Source organism: Eretmochelys imbricata, chromosome 28 (assembly GCF_965152235.1).
Source record: "Eretmochelys imbricata isolate rEreImb1 chromosome 28, rEreImb1.hap1, whole genome shotgun sequence".
In the NCBI taxonomy this organism is placed as follows: Eukaryota; Metazoa; Chordata; order Testudines; family Cheloniidae; genus Eretmochelys; species Eretmochelys imbricata.
Window position 1 is genome coordinate 4,838,712 of NC_135599.1, and position 19,780 is coordinate 4,858,491.

At 51.4% G+C, this 19,780-nt stretch overlaps 1 protein-coding gene and 1 non-coding gene across 2 annotated transcripts in view; one reads left to right on the forward strand and one right to left on the reverse strand.

The window, feature by feature from the left end:
* The window catches only part of LOC144258216 (uncharacterized), a 970,182-nt gene that overhangs the window by 190,845 nt on the left and 759,557 nt on the right, over positions 1-19,780 (reverse strand). The gene's annotated exons all lie outside the window — the stretch shown is intronic.
* On the forward strand, positions 3,342-3,414 carry TRNAM-CAU (transfer RNA methionine (anticodon CAU)). The gene has a single exon. It is a non-coding gene; the product is annotated as a tRNA-Met (tRNA).

Genomic DNA, 19,780 nt, shown 5'->3' on the forward strand with positions numbered 1-19,780 from the left:
CCAGCGTATCTACCACTCCTCCCAGTTTAGTTTCATCCACAAATTTGCTGAGGGTGCAATCCACTCCTTCCTCCAGATCATTAATGAAGATATTGAACAAAACCGTCCCCAGGAATGACCCTTGGGGCACTCCGCTAGATACCGGCCGCCAACTAGACATGGAGCCATTGATCACTACCCGTTGAGCCCGACAATCTAGCCAGCTTTCTATCCACCTTATAGTGCATTCATCCAGATCATACTTCTTTAACTTGCTGGCAAGAATAGTGTGGGAGACCGTGTCAAAAGCTTTGCTAAAGTCAAGGAACAACACGTCCACTGCTTTCCCCTCATCCACAGAGCCAGTTATCTCGTCATAGAAGGCAATTAGATTAGTCAGGCATGACTTGCCCTTGGTGAATCCATGCTGACTGTTCCAGATCACTTTCCTCTCCTCTAAGTGCTTCAGAATTGATTCCTTGAGGACATGCTCCATGATTTTTCCAGGGACTGAGGTGAGGCTGACTGGCCTGTAGTTCCCAGGATCCTCCTTCTTCCCTTTTTTAAAGATGGGCACTACATTAGCCTTTTTCCAATCTTCCGGGACTTCCCCCGATTGCCATGAGTTTTCAAAGATAATAGCCAATGGCTGTGCAATCACATCCGTCAATTCCTTTAGCACTCTCGGATGCAGCTCATCTGGCCCCATGGACTTGTGCACGTCCACTTTTTCTAAATAGTCCCGAACCACTTCTTTCTTCACAGAGGGCTGGCCACCTCCTCCCCATGCTGTGCTGCCCAGTGCAGTCATCTGGGAGCTGACCTTGTTCGTGAAGACAGAGGCAAAAAAAGCATTGAGTATGTTAGCTTTTTCCACATCCTCTGTCACTAGGTTGCCTCTCTCATTTAGTAATGGGCCCACAGTTTCCTTGGCTTTCTTCTTATTGCCAAAATACCTGAGGAAACCCTTCTTCTTACTCTTAACTTCGCTCGCTAGCTGCAACTCCAGGTGTGATTTGGCCTTCCTGATTTCACTTCTGCATGCCTGAGCAATATTTATCTACTCATCCGTGGTCATTTGTCCAATCTTCCCCTTCTTGTCAGCCTCTTTTTTGTATTTAAGATCAGCAAGGATTTCTCTGTTAAGCCAAGCTGGTCGCCTACCATATTTACTATTCTTTCTACACATCGGGGTGGTTTGTCTCTGTAACCTCAATAAGGATTCTTTAAAATACAGCCAGCTCTCCTGGACTCCTTTCCCCCTGATGTTATTCTCCCAGGGGATCTTTCCCATCAGTTCCCTGAGGGAGTCAAAGTCTGCTTTTCTGAAGTTCAGAGTCCGTATTTTGCTGCTTTCCTTTCCTCCTTGTGTCAGGATCCTGAACTTGACCATCTCATGGTGACTGCCTCCCAGGTTCCCATCCACTTTTGCTTCCCCTACTAATTCTTCCCGGTTTGTGAGCAGCATGTCAAGAAGAGCTCTGCCCCTAGTCGGTTCCTCCAGCACTTGCACCAGGAAATTGTCCCCTACAGTTTCCAAAAACTTCCTGGATTGTCTGTGCACCGCTGTATTGCTCTCCCAGCTGATATCAGGATGATTGAAGTCGCCCATGAGAACCAGGGCGTGCCACCTTGTAGCTTCTGCGAGTTGCCAGAAGAAAGCCTCATCCACCTCATCCCCCTGGTCTGGTGGTCTATAGGAGACTCCCACCACGACATCAGTCATGTTGCTCACGCTTCTAAACTTAATCCAGAGACTCTCAGGTTTTTCTACAGTTTCATATTTGAGCTCTGAGCAGTCATACTGCTCCCTTACATACAGTGCAACTCCCCCACCTTTTCTGGCCTCCCTGTCCTTCCTGAACAGTTTATATCCATCCATGACAGCACTCCAGTCATGCGAGTTATCCCACCAAGTCTCCGTTATTCCAATCACATCATAATTCCCTGACTTTGCCAGGATCTCCAGTTCTCCCTGCTTGTGTCCCAGGCTTTGTGCATTTGTATATAGGCACTTGAGATAACCCGCTGATCGCCCCTTGTTCTCAGTATGAGGCAGGAGCCCTCCCCTCTCACACGCTCCAGCTCGTGCTTCCTTCTGGTATCCCGCTTCCCCACTTACCTCAGGGCTTTGGTCTCCTTTCCCTGGTGAACCTAGTTTAAAGCCCTCCTCACTAGGTTAGCCAGCCTGCTCACGAAGATGCTCTTCCCTCTCTTCGTTAAGTGGAGCCCGTCTCTGCCTAGCATTCCTCCTACTTGGAACACCATCCCATGGTTGAAGAATCCAAAGCCTTCTCTCCGACACCACCTGTGTAGCCATTCCTTGACTTCCATGATTTGACGGTCTCTACCCAGGACTTTTCCTTCCACGGAGAGGATGGACGAGAACACCACTTGCACCTCAAACTCCTTTATCCTTCTTCCCAGAGCCACGTAGTCTGCAGTGATCCGCTTTAGGTAATTCTTGGCAGTATCATTGGTGCCCACGTGGAAAAGCAGGAAGGGGTAGCGGTCCGAGGGTTTGATGAGTCTCTGCAGTCTCTCTGTCACATCGCGAATATTAGCCCCCGGCAAGCAGCAGACTTCTTTGTTTTCCCGGTCAGGGCGGCAGATAGATGAGTCAGTCCTCCTGAGGAGAGAGTCCCCGACCACCACCACCCACCTCCTTCTCTTGGGAGTGATGGTCGTGGAACCCCCAACCCTAGGACAGTGCATCTCATGCCTTTCAACTGGTGGAGTCTCCTTCTGCTCCCTTCCCCCAGACGTATCATCTGGGTCACTCCCCGCAATGGTACCTGTGGAGAGAACATGAAAATGGTTACTTACCTGTGTCCGCTTTGCTGGTACATGGACGTTCCCCCTTCTTCTTCTGGAGGTCACATGTTGCCAGATTTCTTCACAGTCCTCCTGTCCCTGCTGCGCAGCCTGCTCTGAATCTTCAGAACCTTGTGCCCATAGAAGCATATCCTGACGTCTGTCCAGGAAATCTTCAGTTTCTCTTATGCAACGCAGGGTCGATCCCTGTTGCTCCAGACCTTGAACCTTCTCTTCCAATATGGAGACCAGCTTGCACTTTGTACAGACAAAGTGGCTTCTGTCCTCTGGAAGAAAGACACACATGGCACATCCAGTGCAGGTCACAACAGTTGAACACTCCCCATCCATATTACCTTCCTACTATGAGCTTCCTCCGGAGATGCAGTAATTCCTCAGAGAAGTCGTTAGGGTGTAAGCCTCAGTGGGCTCACTCCAGGTGAACTCCCAGGCAAACTCCTGCTGTTTACTGCTCTGCTGTCCCCGCTGCTCTGCTGTTCCCCGCTGCTCAGCTGGTTCTATAAGCACCGAGCCTAAAGCTCTTCCAAGCCTTCTTAGCGCAGCGGGCAGCGCATCAGTCTCATAATCTGAAGGTTCTGAGTTCAAGCGTCAGAGAAGGCAACTCTTCTTGCTCCCTGCTTTAGATTTTCTAACGGAAATCAGAGAAAAAAAGACTAGAGCTGAGTGGTTTCTAGACACCCTCCCATCCATCTAACACACACACACACAGACTTTTTTCTAACGGTACGTGTACAGTATGAAATTAGTTCAAAATGATTCAATTGGAAATTTCGGGAGTGATTTTAGACCTTCAGGCTTCGGTGTCCCCACTAAAGCGCGTGAATTCGGCAGAGTGCGTCCACAGTACCGAGGCTAGCATCGAACGTCGGAGCGGGTGCACCGTGGGTCGCTATCGCGCAGTTCCCGCCGCCCACTGGAATTCTGGGTTATGCTCCCAGTGCACGATGGGGCAAAAACATTCTTGGGGGTGTTTCTGGTGCGTGTCATCAGGAAGCTCTGGCAGACAATCGTTTCACGCCTTTTTGGCATGCAGACGCCGTACTGCTTTCAGCAGACGGTGCACCGCTTGCTCTCCTGCAACTATGAATCCGCCTCTCATTTCCTCTCCCCTTCCATGTCTGTAATCTTGTAATCTCTACTATCTACTCTTTCTCTTCCTCATCGAACTCTTCTGCCTCCAACTCTGCTCTCCCACTGGTGCCACGCTTCCGAGCTTCTCCGGGTTGTCTGTCCTGGGCTCCCGCCTCCGTGAAAACCACAGAAGACAACCATTTCCCGCCTTTGTTCGGCTACCACGAACCAAACAGCACCTCTTCCCCTGCCAGTCTGCTCTCCTACATTTCGCGCCCTTTTTCCAAGATTACCCGTGCAGGCGCCATGGAGCCCGCTCAGATCTCCACTGCAGTTTTGAGCATTGTAAATACCTCACGCATTATCCAGCAGTATGTGCAGTCCCTGCAAAACGGGGCGAGGAAACGACAACGGGGCGATTACTATACTGATGAGGACATGGACAAAGATGGCACGGCGTGTGGCAATTGGGAGATCATGGTGGTGCTGGGCCAGGTTCATGCCGTGGCAGGCCGATTCTGGGCCCAGGAAACAAGCACAGACTGCTGGGGCCTCATCGCGTTGCAGGTGTGGGATGATTCCCAGTGGCTGAGAAACTTTTGTATGCGTAAGGGCCACTTTCATGGAGCTTTGCGACTTGCTGTCCCCTGCCCTGAAGCGCAAAGACACCAAAATGAGAGCCACCCTCACAGTTGGGAAGTGAGTGGCCATAGCCCTGCGGAAGCTTGCAACACCCGACATCTAGCGGTCAGTTGGGAATAAGTTTAGAGTGGGCAAATCTTCTGTGGGGCCTGCTGTGATCCAAATAGCCAACACAATCATTGACCAGCTGCTATCAAGGGTCGTGCCTTTGGGAAATGTGCAGAGCATTGTGGATGGCTTTAATGCGCTGGGGTTCCCTGACTGCGGCGGGGCGATAGACATAACGCATATCCCTCTCTTGGCCCCGGAACAGCGGGGCGGCCACTACATAAACCGCAAGGGGTACTCTTCCATGGTGCTGCAAGCCCTGGTGGATCACAAGGGACGTGGCGAAAGGGATGCACAAACAATCCAGTTGGGCTATTGCCCACAAGCTCACCCCAAGCAGCTTGGACTCCTGATGACTGTGATGCTGAGGTTCCTTAGAACCCTGTTCATATTTCAGACACCTGTTCATATTTCAGCTGCTGTTCCAGCTGAAGCCTGGGTTCGGAAACCCTCACCCCTCGTGGGGTCTCAGAGGTTGGGCTCAAGCCCAACTGTCTCACCTGTCATTTTACAGCCCTGCAGCCCCAGCCCCAGAAGCCTGAGTCAGCTGCCCCGGGCTCTGAAACAGCTGCCCTGGGTGTGTTAATGACTGTGCAGACATAACGTTAGGATACGTCTACAGTGCAATGAATCACCCACGGCTGGCCGGTGTCACATTAATCAGGATCATGCGGCTTGGGCTGTAAAGTTGCAGTGTACAAATACAAGAAACAAGAGCAAAAACCGGTTCCCTTTATAGCGAGATAGCTATAAATGCATGGCAAATAGCAACAAGAATCAGCGTAGAGCTGGATCTAAAAAAATGAAAGATTAATCTTTGCTCTACAAATAACATAAAAAAGGACCTCGAATTCCTTCATAATTTGATGGTTCTTGGAACTTCCAGGCATATTGGCTAGAATTTTCGAGACACAGATTGTCAGAAAAACATAACACGCTGAGTGCTCCACCTGAAACAACAGCAAATACTGTTGCCTAGATAGATAGATACATTGCAAAGAGCAACATGAATCAATGTAGAGCTGAATCTGCAAAACAGAAAGATTAATCTTGCAATACAAATATTAATGTATTAATTATTATTAATTATTTATTATTATTTTATTTTATTATGTCACAAAGGACCATGAATTCCTTCATACTTTTATCATCCTCAGGATGTTGCTGTGAATTCAGAGACATGATTGTTTTCTGGAGCAGCCGTTGCAGTTTCAAAAGGAAATTCAGGCAGAAAATGAAGCAGGGAGGGTTGTGATGGGGTGCATGAAAGGAGAAGAGGCTTGTTCCTCTTGAGTTTTCTTTCCGTTGCTCTCATGATCCTGATGGAGGAAGCGGAAGCTTAATTTGAGTTTCTCCCCACTCCCCTCCTTCTGTCGGCGGTGTGTGTCTTCACCAGGAGTGTTTCCACCGAATGAAGAGGGGCAATGTTGCGGGGGGCTGAGAAACGGGGCTCTTCACTCCGCGCAGCTGCCCACTGGGAGCCCAGCTGCCCCCTGGGCTCTTGACTCCCCAACTCCTCCCTGGAGTGGGAGCCGGCCACCTGGGCTTCTTGCCTGCCTGCTCCCCGCCAGGAGTGGGGGCGGGGGCCAAGTGCTCAGGCTTCTCGGCTCCCTGCGCTGGGAGCCGGGAGCTTTCGTGCAGCAGCCCCACGAGCAGCCAGGCAGGTGCAGCCCCGCTGGGATCAGGGAGCGGAGGGCAGCCATGAAGGGAGCCAGCCGGAAGCCATGACATTGGCAAGACAGCCAGCAGCCCCTGTGAGTCAGGCAGTGTCTACACAGACACTGTGTTGTCCTAACGACCCCAACGCAATCCCCGTGCCTCTTGAGGAGCTGGAGTTACTATGTGGGTGTAGCAGGGCACTTACATAGATGGGACAAGGCTGTAGTGTGCACCGTGAGGTAATTAGGACAACGTAAAATGCTGTTGGCGGGCCTAACTGTGTAGTGTAGCCCAGGTTTTAATCTCCTGCTGATGGGTTATATGCTGGGTGCCTTGTTTCCTTTTCTTAGGAGTGCTTGTTCTCACACCTATCTCCTCGCTTTCCATTCCAGTTCAGGGAAGGAGAGAATAACCAAGTCTTCAGGTAGGAAAAGGCAAAACATTTCTACATGACCCTTCGCAGTCAGTGAAACCTGTGGTGGGAAACGTGCCCTTGATTTTACTGCATTTTGGTTTCTTGTCTTGTTGGTTGCTCCCGAGGAGCTGGCAGGGAAATGTCCATGGAGAAGTGGAGTGGATGTGAGGTTTCTTGCTTTGAGATTTGCCTGCGTTTTGGCCTCATTGTGAGAAGGGCAAATTGGATGAGACATTGCAGCTTTTCTTATGCCTGTCTGAGTTTGGAAAGTAAGTTCTTTGTTGTCCTGTTCTTCAAAGGAAACTGAGGGAGCGGATATACACTGGCAGCTGAGAAAGCCTTAGAAGGGGAAATCCAAATCTGGGCACAATTGGTTTCTGTCATAGATTGTAGTGTAGTGTGGTTGTTATCATGTTTGCTTGACACACAAAATATCCCTGGTTTAAAACTAGGCAGAAACAGTGCCTTTTCCCCCGACTGATCACTTTTGGTCTTCCTCCATTCCAAGCCCTTTGCTGAAATACACCCATATTTCCCACACTTTTTTGTTCATTTTTCTTTCCTTTTACAATCTTTTAGAGTTGTAATTTAATGGCCAAACAATTTTGCTCATGAATTAAAGTTTAACACAAGATTTGACAGCCTTTTCCCATGCCCTCTTTTCTGTCACTTACAGGAGTTTACTTATGGGACTATTCACTGATTTATTGCACCGAGCATTTCAAAGGAAAGGTCAGAATCATTTACCTTGGATTCACTTTCCTTACTTCTTTCTAATTCTTTCTCTCACATAGATGGGGAAATCTGTGTTGGAGCAATTTAGCTTACCACTCTCTCATTCTAGACGGAAACTGACACAGTTTAAAACTTCCCAATTTGCAAATATCTATGTGAAAATATTTCCTAAACCAATGCAGAGATCCTGGGCAGGGCTAGGGGTGAGGCAGATTAATAATAGGCTGTTCTTTATTTTGGTGCTTGCTAATTGGCCATTTGGAATTTTAATACAGGATGGCATTACAGCCGAAAGATAATCTCAACATGTGGAGAAGAAACGGTTATACGGGCTAATAAATAATTTCTTGGTGTCACACCAAAAGTCACACCCGTGACTTTAACTGCTAGAGCTCAGAGCTCCTTCGCAGCGGGCAGCCAGGATTGACTGACAGGTGCCCCAAGAGTTTGCCCCGTGGAGGCGGCACAACTCAACGCTAGGCTCTTAGTACTCTCACCTCATGGCCAGGCTTTAGAGCCAAAACGGCTGAGGTTCTTTCATTGTGTTGGCTGCTTTACAGTAAACCAGAGAAAACAAGTCAGGCTTATGCACAAATGGTTACCAAAATTTATTAAGCTAGATTCTAATCATGTGGTTACAAAACTGCTAGTGCCTACTTATTTAAATGTAGAGATGTTACACACAGAAACAAGTTACAAAACTGAAGCCACAATCCCAAAGAAAGAAAACAAAGTATAGAGCTCTATTTCAAAATATGTGTACACTAAAGATAGGAGATCAGGTGTGGGTGCTTCTTACCCTCCTTGCATCTCTCGATTCCAGCGGTGCCAAGCCAGGATCGGTCACTCAATTCCGCGGAAAGACAAATAAGGGACAAGGCTTAGGGACCCTCTTAGCTGCAGAAGCCTTGGGAGGCTGTCACTTATCTGACCAGCAGATAGATAGTGAAAAGCACTCCAAAATCATGGTGTTGTAGGTCCCCTACTTATACCTCTGTACTCCTTTATTCTCTTTCTCCTTTCTTATGCCAACTTGAGGCTGGTCTGTCTGGGTGACGCCAGCTTTCGCAAGAGTAGTTTACACTTGCAAGGGAGAGAAACAATAAGTGTCGACTACTGGACATTTCTTTTATCAGGGTAAATATTTTCCCACCTAGGATGTTGGGGTGTGTGCATCACGCTATTTAGGAGGGGCTAAGAGCCATGTCTGTCACAGGGCCTCTGCCTGCTGTGAGCTTAATCCTTGTATCTGTTCCCAGAGGCACATTGTAGCAGCACACCTGTGCTTTTCACAGCTTCAAAGGCTGTGCTGGAATATATGTTAAGTGCCCTGTTCCGGCTTCCTCCTGTGTTTCCAGCAATGCTGGTCTGAGGGCGGGGGGCTGGCTGTCTGGCTACAGACCCCACCTGCCCTCCAGCAGGATCTGCCAGGCCATTTTCCTGGGACCCCCTCCTCCGGCCAGCAGGACCCCCTGACGCTTTACAGGAGGACCCCTCACTCTGCGCCAGGGACCGCCCCACCACAGCGCTGTGCACTGGGCATGGCAATGGTCCCAGGAGCCAGCTGGGCAATCCCAGACAGAGCGCCTGGCACAGAACCAGGCAGAGTCTAATCCCCTGCCCCACCTGCCCAAGAGACCCCCACCCCCACTGGTCTGCAGCCAACAGGCCCCCGGCGATACCCACCTCCAGGACCCATAGCCTTAGGGCTGGGCACATCAGAACTACCCCCCAAAACCCCAAACCCTCCAGAACCCACCAACCTGACTAGGGTCCCCCCTGCCCAGCCACCGAGAGGCCTCCCCCTACCACAATGCCCCTTCAGCTCTCGCTGCAATCTCCCCACACAGACATGGACCCCCTCAGCAACAGTGTTCCCTCACAGTGGGTGACAACTGGACAGAAAGTTATCACCACCCCTGCTGGCCAGTCACACAGGCAGAGGGAGCCCGGGGGGACGCCTCTTTAACAGGAGAAGGGAAGCCATGGACAGAGAAATAAGTAAGACATTTCCATACTCTGTCACTAACAAATAATGGCCACCGTGGATCCACCCCAGAGTTGGCTACATCTTTGCACTGTGGGAACCCCCCCCTCACAGAGACCCTTTGTCATGGGGTTTGGGATATTTCTGGACCCACGCTGCACTCAGAGGGACCTCCTCATCCAGTGCCAGCTGGAGAAAAGAAAAGGGTCCAGCCAACTCTCCTGTTACCAACTGGGAACCACCCATCCCCCAAATAGGGGGAGGCCCCTGGCTTTGATGGGTATTGAATATATGGCTAGTCTCTTTTATCAGCAAACATTTTTAACAGAGAGAAAGGAGGGAACAAATGATTCTCAAAGGAGAGGGAAAGATGTTCATTGTTGCAGGGGGGTTAATTTCCCAACCAGGATGGAGAAGGACTCAGGGCGACAGGTTCCCCCCAAGGAAGGACAAGTTGCTAGGATTTACAGACATGGGGAACAGCCCCAAACTCGAGAGGATTTTTAATTGACATTTGATAATGACATCGTAAGAGGGAAACCTGAGATTTGAGAGCAGTGTTCAGAAATGAAAGAGAAAGGGTGGAAATCTGAGGGATTTTGGATCCATTTATGCAAATTATAGAGAGGAAAGTGGAAAATGAGAGGGATTTTATAGCAGTTGTTGATAGGAGGTTGTCACGGAGTCCCTGGGCGATGCTCTGGAACTGCTCCCCATGAAGCCAGGCAGGACTCTGGGGCAGTCGCCTTTCTGGGAGCAGCCTGTCTGCAGGACACACAGCTCACACGGCTTCCACCTTCCTGGGTCTGACCTCGGACCATTCAGCCTCCTCTGCCCCTCCGTGCACTTCCCACAGAGAGTCCGCTCAGGCAGGGCTCCTGGGGAAGCCAGAGGTCCTGCCCCCCAACTCCGCAGTCTGACGTGACTCTCAGCCAGCCAGTAAAATAGAAGGTTTATTAGATGACAGGAACATGGTCTAAACCAGAGCTTGCAAGTGCAGAGAACAGGACCCCTCAGCTGAAGCCATTTTGTGGGGGGCAGTGAGACAGACAACCATGTCTGCCCTTCACTCCATGTCCCAGCCAGCCCCAAACTGAAACTCCCTCCAGCCCCTCCTCCTCTGGGCTTTGTTCCTTTCCGGGGCCAGGAGGTCACCTGATTCCTTTGTTCTCCAACCCTTTAGCTCTCACCTTGCAGGGGGGAAGGGCCCAGGCCATCAGTGGCCAGGAAACAGGGTGTTGGCCATTCTCTGTGTCCAGACTCCTGCACACACATGCCTTCTAGGGCTCTGCAATGATCATACACCCTTATCCCACCCCCTGGATACTTAAGAACTTCATAGGGGAAACTGAGGCACCCCCACACTATTCAGAGGAAACATTAAGAACAGTCCCACTTCGTCACAGAGGTAAAAGCTGAGTGTATTTCCCACCACTATTTGGTCAATGAATAGAGCGGAAATGGGCAACGTTGGCAAACGTTTTAGATCCATATTAAGGAATCTGAGGAAAGGTGTCAATCTGAGATTTTCGTCGTAATTTATAATTACAGAGACAGGGAAAGCTCTCAGGGGCATATTCAATTAGAAGTAGATAACTAGAGTAAAAGTGGGGCAAACTTTTTAATCAATCTTTGAGACGTACAGAGAAAACGTGTCACAAACTACGCAACTGAGAACATGGGATAAACGCCAAGACCGGGGGGGATTTTATGTGGCTATTAAAGAACTAGCTGGAAAAGGGGGACCGTTTGTCATATAAAATCCAGCCTGTCCAATACATAAACAGAAAGTGATGGTCCCGTCCCCCCCCCGCCCCCGTTCACCTGGGCAGCAGGGAGCCCTCTGAGGGGCTGACTGGAGGGGGCGGGGGGGGAGCTGGAGGGCTCCCTGGGGGAGGGGAGGGGGCGGTAGTGGGGAATGGGCAGGTGGGGGCTGGGGGCAACGGTGCTGCAGTTGGGGGGCAGCAAGTGGGACTCGGAAGCCGGGATCGGGGGCAGCCCCATGGGGGACACGTCCCCTCCCTTCCCCGCTCCGGCAGAGACCCGGCGTCTCCTCCCACCCCCACGCCGGGGCAGCCAGGTTGGGGGATGGCTCCGGGCTCCAACTTCCCACCGACACCGGGACAAATCGCTGCGGATAAAACGGGGCGGGGGGAGGGAAATCCCGCCCCCCCCACGGGAGGGGAGTTTCAATGGACATGTGAGGAGGAGGGAGAGACGGGGGGGGGATCAGGGGAGACGAGAGAGCGGATCAATGGGGGCTGGGGGGGAGTTTACAACCACGTGGGAGCTACCGAGAGGGAAAAGGGGAAAACTGGGGGGCATTTGTGCCCGTGCGGGGGGAAGGGGATCCAATTAACTCCCCCCGCCGCCCCCCACTTCCCCCCCGGGAATTTCCTGGCTGCACAGAGACAGTTCAACCCCCACCCGCCGCAACTCCGGCTTCTCCCCCCAACACCCCCAAGGGACCCCGCCCGCCGGGCCCCAGTCTCTGCCCCCCCCAATCCCAGCCGTGCCGGGGGCAGAGAGTCACTTTCCTGTCCCCCCCACCAGCGCTCCCCCCCCGGGGTCTCCCACTCACCGGGTCGGGGGCGGGCAGAGCCAGGGGCTGGTCCCAGCTGGAGAAAGACCCCCCGGCCGAGCACGGGGGGGTTAATGACGGGCCCTCCCCAGCACAGACAGATCCGACGCGAGGCAGCGCCTGGTCTGCTCCAAGCCCCGCACCCAGGCGCTGCCCCGCCCCCGGTCTGCTCCAGGCCCCGCCCCCAGGCGCTGCCCCGCCCCCGACCCGGTGAGTGGGAGACCCCGCGGGGGGGGGGGAGCGCTGGTGGGGGGACAGGAAAGTGACTCTCTGCCCCCGGCACGGCTGGGATTGGGGGGGGGCAGAGACTGGGGCCCGGCGGGCGAGGTCCCTTGGGAGGTGTTGGGGGGAGAAGCCGGAGTTGCGGGGGGTGGGGGTTGAACTGTCTCTGTGCAGCCAGGAAATTCCCGGGGGGGAAGTAGGGGGCGGCGGGGGGAGTTAATTGTATCCCCTTCCCCCCCCACGGGCACAAATGCCCCCCAATTTTCCCCTTTTCCCTCTCGGTAGCTCCCACGTGGTTGTAAACTCCCCCCCACCCCCCCCCATTGATCCGCTCTCTCGTCTCCCCTGATCCCCCCCCCCATCTCTCCCTCCTCCTCACATGTCCATTGAAACTCCCCTCCCGTGGCGGGGGCGGGATTTCCCTCCCCCGCCCCCGTTTTATCCGCAGCGATTTGTCCCGGTGTCGGTGGGAAGTTGGAGCCCGGAGCCATCCCCCAACCTGGCTGCCCCGGCGTGGGGGTGGGAGGAGACGCCGGGGCGGGAAAGGGAGGGGACGTGTCCCCCATGGGGCTGCCCCCGATCCCGGCTTCCGAGTCCCACTTGCTGCCCCCCAACTGCAGCACCGTTGTCCCCAGCCCCCACCTGCCCCCCACCTGCACATCCCCCACTGCCGCCCCCTCCCCTCCCCCAGGGAGCCCTCCAGGTCCCCCCCGGCCCCCTCCAGTCAGCCCCTCAGAGGGCTCCCTGCTGCCCAGGTGAACGGGGGCCGTGGGGTGGGGGACGATCACTCTCTGTTTATGTATTGGACAGGCTGAATTTTATATCACAAACGGTCCCCCTTTTCCAGCTAGTTCTTTAATAGCCACATAAAATCCCCCCCGGTCTTGGCGTTTATCCCATGTTCTCAGTTGCGTAGTTTGTGACACGTTTTCTCTGTACGTCTCAAAGATTGATTAAAAAGTTTGCCCCACTTTTACTCTAGTTGTCTACTTCTAATTGAATATGCCCCTGAGAGCTTTCCCTGTCTCTGTAATTATAAATTACGACGAAAATCTCAGATTGACACCTTTCCTCAGATTCCTTAATATGGATCTAAAACGTTTGCCAACATTGCCCATTTCCGCTCTATTCATTGACCAAATAGTGGTGGGAAATACACTCAGCTTTGACCTCTGTGACGAAGTGGGACTGTTCTTAATGTTTCCTCTGAATAGTGTGGGGATGCCTCAGTTTCCCTATGAAGTTCTTAAGTATCTAGGGGGTGGGATAAGGGTGTATGATCATTGCAGAGCCCTAGAGGGCATGTGTGTGCAGGAGTCTGGACACAGAGAATGGCCAACACCCTGTTTCCTGGCCACTGATGGCCTGGGCCCTTCCCCCCTGCAAGGTGAGAGCTAAAGGGTTGGAGAACAAAGGAATCAGGTGTCCTCCTGGCCTGGGAAAGGAACAAAGCCCAGAGGAGGAGGGGCTGGAGGGAGTTTCAGTTTGGGGCTGGCTGGGACATGGAGTGAAGGGCAGAGGTGGCTGTCTGGCTCACTGCCCCCCCCCCCCCCCCCGCCCGCAAAATGGCCCCAGCTGAGGAGTTCTGTTCTCTGCACCTGCAAGCTCTGTTTTAGACCATGTTCCTGTCATCTAATAAACCTTCTATTTTACTGGCTGGCTGAGAGTCTCGTCTGACTGCGGAGTTGGGTTGCAGGACCCTCTGGCTTCCCCAGGAGCCCTGCCTGAGTGGACTGGCTGTTGGAAGTGCACGGAGGGGCAGAGGAGGCTGAATGGTCCGAGGTCAGACCCAGGAAGGTGGAAGCAGTGTGAGCTGTGTGTCCTGCAGACAGGCTGCTCCCAGAAAGGCGACTGCCCCATTGTCCTGCCTGGCTTCATGGGGAGCAGTTCCAGAGCATCGCCCAGGGACTCCGTGACAACCTCCTATCAACAACTGCTACAAAATCCCTCTCATTTTCCACTTTCCTCTCTATAATTTGCATAAATGGATCCAAAATCCCTCAGATTTCCACCCTTTCTCTTTCATTTCTGAACACTGCTCTCAAATGTCAGGTTTCCCTCTTACGATGTCATTATCAAATGTCAATTAAAAATCCTCTCGAGTTTGGGGCTGTTCCCCATGTCTGTAAATCCTAGCAACTTGTCCTTCCTTGGGGGGAACCTGTCACCCTGAGTCCTTCTCCATCCTGGTTGGGAAATTAACCCCCCTGCAACAATGATCATCTTTCCCTCTCCTTTGAGAATCATTTGTTCCCTCCTTTCTCCCTGTTAAAAATGTTTGCTGATAAAAGAGACTAGCCATATATTCAATACCCATCAAAGCCAGGGGCCTCCCCCTGTTTGGGGGATGGGTGGCTCCCAGTTGGTAACAGGAGAGTTGGCTGGACCCTTTTCTTTTCCCCATCTGCCACGGGATGAGGAGGTCCCTCTGAGTGCAGCATGGTCCAGAAATATTCCAAACCCCATGACAAAGGGTCTCCGTGAGGGGGGGCTTCCCACAGTGCAAAGCTGTAGCCAACTCTGGGGTGGATCCACGGTGGCCATTATTTGCTAGTGACAGAGTATGGAAATGTCTTACTTATTTTGGCCCTCCATGGCTTCCCTTCTCCTGTTAAAGAGGCGTCCCCCCGGGCTCCCTCTGCCTGTGTGACTGGCCAGCAGGGGGTGGTGATAACTTTCTGTCCAGTTGTCACCCACTGTGAGGGAACACTGTTGCTGAGGGGGTCCATGTCTGTGTGGGGAGATTGCAGCGGGAGCTGAAGGGGCATTGTGGTAGGGGGAGGCCTCTGGGTGGCTGGGCAGGGGGGACCCTAGTCAGGTTGGTGGTTTCTGGAGGGTTTGGGGTTTCGGGGGGTAGTTCTGATGTGCCCAGCCCTAAGGCTATGGGTCCTGGAGGTGGGTATCGCTGGGGGCCTGTTGGCTGCAGACCAGTGGGGGTGGGGGTCTCTTGGGCAGGTGGGGCAGGGGATTAGACGCTGCCTGGTGCTGTGCCAGGGGCTCTGTCTGGGATTGCCCAGCTGGCTCCTGGGACCATTGCCATGCCCAGTGCACAGCGCTGTGGTGGGGCAGTCCCTGGCGCAGAGTGAGGGGTCCTCCTGTAAAGCGTCAGGGGGTCCTGCTGGCCGGAGGAGGGGGTCCCAGGCAAATGGCCTGGCAGATCCTGGTGGAGGGCAGGTGGGGGTCTGTAGCCAGACAGGCAGCCCCCTTCCCCTCAGACCAGTATTGCTGGAAACACAGGAGGAAGCCGGAACAGGGCACTTAACATATATTCCAGCACAGCCTTTGAAGCTGTGAAAAGCACAGGTGTGCTGCTACAATGTGCCTCTGGGAACAGATACAAGGATTAAGCTCACAGCAGGCAGGGGCCCTGTGACAGACATGGCTCTTAGCCCCTGCTAAATAGCGTGATGCACACACCCCAACATCCTAGGTGGGAAAATATTTACCCTGATAAAAGAAATGTCCAGTAGTCGACACTTATTGTTTCTCTCCCTTGCAAGTGTAAACTACTCTTGCGAAAGCTGGCGTCACCCAGACAGATCAGCCTCAAGTTGGCATAAGAAAGGAGAAAGAGAATAAAGGAGTACAGAGGTATAAGTAGGGGACCTACAGCACCATGATTTTCGAGTGCTTTTCACAATCTATCTGCTGGTCAGATAAGTGACAGCCTCCCAAGGCTTCTGCAGCTAAGAGGGTCCCTAAGCTTTGTCCCTTATTTGTCTTTCTGCGGAATTGAGTGACCGATCCTGGCTTGGCACCGCTGGAATCGAGAGACGCAAGGAGGGTAAGAAGCACCCACACCTGATCTCCTATCTTTAGTGTACACATATTTTGAAATAGAGCTCTACACTTTGTTTTCTTTCTTTGGGATTGTGGCTTCAGTTTTGTAACTTGTTTGTGTGTGGAACATCTCTACCTTTAAATAAGTAGGCACTAGCAATTTTGTAACCACATGATTAGAATCTAGCTTAATAAATTTTGGTAACCATTTGTGCATAAGCCTGACTTGTTTTCTCTGGTTTTCTGGAAAGCAGCCAACACAATGAAAGAACCTCAGCCGTTTTGGCTCTAAAGCCTGGCCATGAGGTAAGAGTACTAAGAGCCTAGCGTTGAGTTGTGCCGCCTCCACGGGGCAAACTCTTGGGGCACCTGTCAGTCAATCCTGGCTGCCCGCTGCGAAGGAGCTCTGAGCTCTAGCAGTTAATGTCACGGGTGGTTAGGACCTTGGGGCATCCGTCAGCCTAGCCCGGGCTGCCCGCCGCGAAGAGACAATGTGTCCAAGCGGTTAAAGTCACGGATGGTATAAATGGGCATAGCTGGCACCTCACCAAACATCCTTGGCCGTCGGCTAATAGTTGTGTGGCGAGCAAACGCGCAGGTGGGTGAGATAATATCTTTCACTGGGCCAGCTTCTGTTGGGGACAAAGACAAGCTTTTCTGGGACCTGCATGGCTACAACTACGTAGCAAATGCTCATAAGCCATGAATTAGTTCTTCTTTCACACTGGAATGCATCACTTTTGGTGTGACACCAAGAAATTATTTATTAGCCCGTATAACCGTTTCTTCTCCACATGTTGAGATTATCTTTCGGCTGTAGTGCCATCCTGTATGAAAATTCCAAATGGCCAATTAGCAAGCACCAAAATAAAGAACAGCCAATTATTAATCTGCCTCACCCCTAGCCCTGCCCAGGATCTCTGCATTGGTTTCGGAAATATTTTCACATAGATATTTGCAAATTGGGAAGTTTTAAATTGTGTCAGCTTCCATCTAGAAAGAGAGAGTGGTAAGCTAAATTGCTCCAACACAGAATTCCCCATCTATGTGAGAGAAAGAAGTAGAAAGAAGTATGGAAAGTGAATCCAAGATAAATGATTCTGACCTTTCCTTTGAAATGCACGATGCAATAAATCAGTAAATATTCCCATAAGTAAACTCCTGTAAGTGACAGAAAAGAGGGCATGGGAAAAGGCTGTCAAATCTTGTGTTAAACTGTAATTCATGAGCAAAATTGTTTGGCCATTAAATTACAACTCTAAAATATTGTAAAAGGAAAGAAAAATGAACAAAAAGTGTGGGAAATATGGGTGTGTCAAGGTTCCTCCCCCACTCTGAACTCTAGGGTACAGATGTGGGGACCTGCATGAAAAACCTCCTAAGCTTATCTTTACCAGCTTAGGTCAAAACTTCCCCAAGGTACAAAGTATTCCACCCGTGGTCCTTGGAATGGCCGCTACCACCACCAAACTAATACTGGTTACTGGGGAAGAGCTGTTTGGACGCGTCCTTCCCCCCAAAATACTTCCCAAAACCCTGCACCCCACTTCCTGGACAAGGTTTGGTAAAAAGCCTCACCAATTTGCCTAGGTGACTACAGACCCAGACCCTTGGATCTTAAGAACAATGAACAATCCACCCAACACTTGCACCCCCCCTTTCCTGGGAAATGTTGGATAAAAAGCCTCACCAATTTGCATAGGTGACCACAGACCCAAACCCTTGGATCTGAGAACAATGAAAAAGCATTCAGTTTTTTACAAGAAGACTTTTAATAGAAAATAGAAGTAAATAGAAATAAAGAAATCCCCCCTGTAAAATCAGGATGGTAGATATCTTACAGGGTAATTAGATTCAAAAACATAGAGAACCCCTCTAGGCAAAACCTTAAGTTACAAAAAAGATACACAGACAGAAATAGTTATTCTATTCAGCACAATTCTTTTCTCAGCCATTTAAAGAAATCATAATCTAACACATACCTAGCTAGATTACTTACTAAAAGTTCTAAGACTCCATTCCTGTTCTGTCCCTGGCAAAAGCAGCATACAGACAGACACAGACCCTTTGTTTCTCTCCCTCCTCCCAGCTTTTGAAAGTATCTTGTCTCCTCATTGGTCATTTTGGTCAGGTGCCAGCGAGGTTACCTTTAGCTTCTTAACCCTTTACAGGTGAGAGGAGCTTTCCCCTGGCCAGGAGGAATTTCAAAGGTGTTTACCCTTCCCCTTATATTTATGACAGGGTGTATTTCAGCAAAGGGCTTGGAATGGAGGAAGACCAAAAGTGATCAGTCGGGGGAAAAGGCACTGGTTCTGCCTAGTTTTAAACCAGGGATATTTTGTGTGTCAAGCCAACATGATAACCACCACACTACACTACAATCTACGACAGAAACCAATTGTGCCCAGATTTGGATTTCCCCTTCTAAGGCTTTCTCAGCTGCCAGTGTATATCCGCTCCCTCAGTTTCCTTTGAAGAACAGGACAACAAAGAACTTACTTTCCAAACTCAGACAGGCATCAGAAAAGCTGCAATGTCTCATCCAATTTGCCCTTCTCACAATGAGGCCAAAACACAGGCAAATCTCCTAAGCAAGAAACCTCACATCCACTCCACTTCTCCATGGACATTTCCCTGCCAGCTCCTCGGGAGCAACCAACAAGACAAGAAACCAAAATGCAGTAAAATCAAGGGCACGTTTCCCACCACAGGTTTCACTGACTGCGAAGGGTCATGTAGAAATGTTTTGCCTTTTCATACCTGAAGAGTTGGTTATTCTCTCCTTCCCTGAACTGGAATGGAAAGCGAGGAGATAGGTGTGAGAACAAGCACTCCTAAGCAAAGGAAACAAGGCACCCAGCATATAAGCCATCAGCAGGAGATTAAAACCTGGGCTACACTACACAGTTAGGCCTGCCGACAGCATATTAGGTTGTCCTAATTACCTCACCGTGCACACTACAGCCTTGTCCCATCTATGTAAGTGCCCTGCTACACCCACATAGTAACTCCAGCTCCTCAAGAGGCACGGGGATTGCGTTGGGGTCGTTAGGACAACACAGTGTCTGTGTAGACACTGCCTGACTCACAGGGGCTGCTGGCTGTCTTGCCAATGTCATGGCTTCCGGCTGGCTCCCTTCATGGCTGCCCTCCGCTCCCTGGTCCCAGCGGGGCTGCACCTGCCTGGCTCCTCTCGGGGCTGCTGCACGAAAGCTCCCGGCTCCCAGCGCAGGGAGCCGAGAAGCCTGGGCCCTTGGCCCCCGCCCCCACTCCTGGCTGGGAGCAGGCAGGCAAGAAGCCCAGGTGGATGGCTCCCACTCCAGGGAGGAGGTGGGGAGTCAAGAGCCCACGGGGCAGCTGGGCTCCCAGTGGGCAACTGCGCGGAGTGAAGAACCTCGTTTCTCAGCCCCCCCCACACTGCCCCTCTTCATTTGGTGGAAGCACTCCTGGTGAAGACACACACCGCCGACAGAAGGAGGGGAGTGGGGAGAAACTCAAATTAAGCTTCGACTTCCTCCATCAGGATCACGAGAGCAACGGAAAGAAAACTCAAGAGGAACAAGCCTCCTCTCCTTTCATGCACCCCATCACAACCCTCCCTGCTTCATTTTCTGCCTGCATTTCCTTTTGAAACTGCAACGGCTGCTCCAGAAAACAATCATGTCTCTGAATTCACACAACATCCTGAGGATGATAAAAGTATGAAGGAATTCACGGTCCTTTGTGACATAATAATAAATAATAAATAATAATAATTAATACATTA